The sequence below is a fragment of the Hyalella azteca genome, unplaced genomic scaffold (genome assembly GCF_000764305.2).
Source record: "Hyalella azteca isolate HAZT.00-mixed unplaced genomic scaffold, Hazt_2.0.2 contig8701, whole genome shotgun sequence".
Lineage (NCBI taxonomy): Eukaryota > Metazoa > Arthropoda > Malacostraca > Amphipoda > Hyalellidae > Hyalella > Hyalella azteca.
Window position 1 is genome coordinate 262,724 of NW_025938787.1, and position 3,633 is coordinate 266,356.

At 37.5% G+C, this 3,633-nt stretch overlaps 1 protein-coding gene across 2 annotated transcripts in view; it reads right to left on the reverse strand.

Annotated features, from left to right (window-relative positions):
• The window catches only part of LOC108675970 (non-structural maintenance of chromosomes element 3 homolog), a 22,798-nt gene extending 20,090 nt beyond the window's left edge, over positions 1-2,708 (reverse strand). For both annotated transcript variants that reach the window (XM_018164027.2, XM_047881712.1), the window contains exon 1: positions 2,494-2,708. The gene's annotated coding sequence lies outside the window, so the exon portion shown is untranslated. The remainder of the gene's footprint in view (positions 1-2,493) is intronic.
• Positions 2,709-3,633: the final 925 nt, after the last annotated feature.

Consider the following 3,633-nt stretch of genomic DNA (forward strand, 5'->3'; position numbering starts at 1 on the left):
GATCTTGACCAGTTGAAGGCTAACGAGTAACTAGCCCTTTACGCACTGAATTATGTTTCAAAAGTGAAAAAACAATCTGAATTACTTTTCAGATCACGCGCAGTCTTTGTGTTAAACTGGCAGTAGCAACGCGCCTACTCCATTGAATGTCATTCGAACGAGTTCACAACATGTGACACTACCGTCACACTCGCGGCTAGACTCCAAACATGTAATTACTCTCGGTAGAAGCTTTTATTTTCTGTGTGACGAATTCGTCACACCAGGGCTTAAAGGGCTAGAGCACCGGCATGGCGCACTTATCGGCGAACGTTGCCGAACTCGATCATTCGAGTTATGAACGAGACAAGGCGGCAAGGCGCGGTTAAATTGACTCTGTAGTCAGCACGAGTGCCTACGGAACGGGACCTTATTTAAAGAATTATTGGCTGAAATTCATAAAGTAACAACATTTGGCGAATTTTTCCAAAAGTCGTAATAAAAGTAACAACATAAGATCTAATAAGCAAAAAGTAACACTTTTGTTACGAACGTAACACCTCTGGCTAGAGGCGGGAAAATGATGCATTGTGAAAAAAAAGTCACGCTAATCAAAACTGGCACTGCGTAGATTAAGGGTAGGTCGCAAATTTTTTTTCCGCGTTAATCAAAACCGCGGTATTCAAAACCATGCTAATCAAGGGATTGCTGTAAATGGGAACAGTGCAGTCAGTCACTCAGTCACTACTAGTCGGTGTGTGTAGAAGGTAGAGTCTGGTAGATTTATAGGACATAAAACTAGTAGATCTATTGATAGTGCTGTGCACTGTGCTATCAGCTACCTATCTGTTATGTGACTCTTCAATGTTTAGGAGATCTGCATTCTTGAAGTGTTTTTGTATATTGAAGCAAGTTAAATGGTCAATATTTAGCTCATTACCTTGCTCCATTTAAACTTTACAAAGCTGTGTTTAATAATTGTTTACCCAAAAATCCCTAAGTGGGAAACACCACCTTGGCCTGTTGGTCATTATTGAAGGCAATAAGTGCCCTTTTTAGCCATCCATTATGATCCATATAGGTACTGTTATTGTCAGTAGGCTTGAGTAAATGAGAAAATTAAAAATGAACAGATTCTAAAAAAAGCTCTGGTCATAGTGGCAAAGCAGAGAGTTTTTTAGACTCTCCCTCAAGTTTTTTTTTTTGAGTCCTATAAGTAGACCAGTAAAGTATCCTGGATACAAGCATAATCATACATAAGAAATTGGTTTAAATCTTGGTAAATGAGGAAATTAAAAATGAACTGATTCTAAAAAATCTCTGGTTAGCCACTATGACTTGAAGTTCTCAGTAGGACAGTAGCTGACTTGGACTTTCGCTCTGCGGATCTTAACATTTTTCCACTAGACCTAGTGTTTTGCGGAAATGTTGCGCGCAATAGTATGACATCACTATTTCAAGTTTTCAACCATTTATACATAGTGACAAAGCAGAGAATTTTTTAGACTTTCTCAAGTTCATTTTTGAGTCCTATAAGTAGACCAGTAAAGTATGGATACCAGCATTATCATACTTAAGAAATTGGTTTAAATCTTGAGTTTTTGGGGAAATTAAAAATGAACTGATTCCAAAAAAGCTCTGGTTTGCCACTAAGACTTATGTCAACCAAATATGTACGCATGCTTGGAAAGTTGGAAGTGGAACTAAGACCAAGCAGGACCAAGCTTAATAGTTAATATAAAGGAAAAAGTTGAGGGGTGTTGGAATTACCGTAAAATGGGGTAACTTAGACCACTTTCATTTTTATAAATGATGCCATTTTTTTACTAGCTAAATTAAACTTGAATTGAAACATGCAAAATACAGGTCTATACTCTAGCTTCACTCGCCATAAATTGCTGGCTCCTGCCTCTCATAGTCTTTATGTAATTTCAAAAAAAGTGGTGGTCTTTGTTACCCCAGCTCTTGGGGTAACTTAGACTGGGTGGTAAAATCAAATGTCAAATAGTTTTTGAGTTGTGGGGGTTTTTATTAAAAAAATGAAAAGTGGTCTAAGTTACCCCGCCGGTCTAAGTTACCCCATTTTACGGTACCTACAGTGTTTTAATATGGTGAATTTACCCTACTTAAATATAAAGAAAAAAATATTTCATGATTCATACGTATACAATAATGTAATTTTACTAAATATTCAACATTGAACTTAACACAACCAATCCAAGAATTCTATACTGAATTCTGGAATATCAGGCAACATGCATTTTAGGCAAATTCTTGCATGTTACTATAATTGAAATTTGAAAATGATTGTTTCACAATTTCACAGATTTCAAAAATGGCATGCAAACGATATCCCTTTTCCCTCAACTCTTACAATAAAAATTTGAAAAAGATCATGGGTGAAAGTTAGTCCATGCTGGCATAGGAGTGAGTGTGTAGTACTGTGTAGTGTGTACTAAGGCTCAATCTTGAAGTTTTACGTTTTTCTTTGCCTACAATAGAGTATAGACACACCTCTTTCAGTCCAGGCGTCAGCAAGTCACAGTGGCGAAAAGAACATCAAACGAATGTGGCGCCAAACTTCTCTAGTGACGAACAAGACATCCATTTACTGCCGCGGAAAAAATTGTGATTCCGAATATTAAGAGCAAACTGACAAGACAAGCGAAATGTGAATGTAATTTGTAAAAGGCACGCGGCAAGAGGTTTAAAAGTGTAGAACTGTTCTGAGGATCGTCATATGGCACGGAGTGAATCTTTTTGTTAATAATGATATTTTTTTAAGCCTTCCCTTCATTGTGCACTATTTTCATTTCTTGGAATTGGAAATGGTTGCAGTTAAAAATTACGGAATTACTTGCGCCGCTTTCTTACACGGATCAATTGTTCGCATGAGAATCTATGTAATCCTGCATTCAAATTTTATCCACGAGGGCGTCAACATACGCGGCAATTTCGTTGCGGGCTTTGCTGTCGGGCGGACGTGTGTTATTAGCTGCTCTGTTCTTGGGGTACTTGATGCTAATTGATCGTTTTCCCTGACAATTGAGGAGACTTGGCATTCGATAATTGCTTTTCTGTGGGCCTTATTTGTAGCCAAAATCACATAGCCTATTCATACGTTCTGTTTAGTTTTCCTAATTTACTTTTTGTTTGCTACTTAATTCATATATTTTTGTTAGTTATTTTTATTAGGGTAAACGCAGTATATTCCGACATCGTAGGTAATTCCGTCACTTCTCTAGTTTTTGTTTTATATTAAGCTTTGTTTTAGTTCCATGCGTTCATTGATGGTTGAAATGGTGACGTCATACATTTGCGTGTCGAAATACTGCAAAAACACTAGGTCTTGGCCATCTAGCGGGAAAAATATTGAGATCCAAAGAGAGACAATGCATGCCACGTGGTGAGATCATTGAAAAATGTGTCAAATTTGACAGTTGACATGGCTCTACCAAATAGTGAATAACTGTTTTTATAGGAAGAATATTATGCTTTGAGACTTAAATACGTCCTGTCTCTTATACACATCTAGATGTGTATAAGAGACAGCCATCATACAGACCACTGCTCCACCTGAAAATCAAACAGTAAATTGCCCCCCTAAAAGTAAGAGACAGAGTGTATTGCAGCAAAGAAAGAGTCACCAGGGAG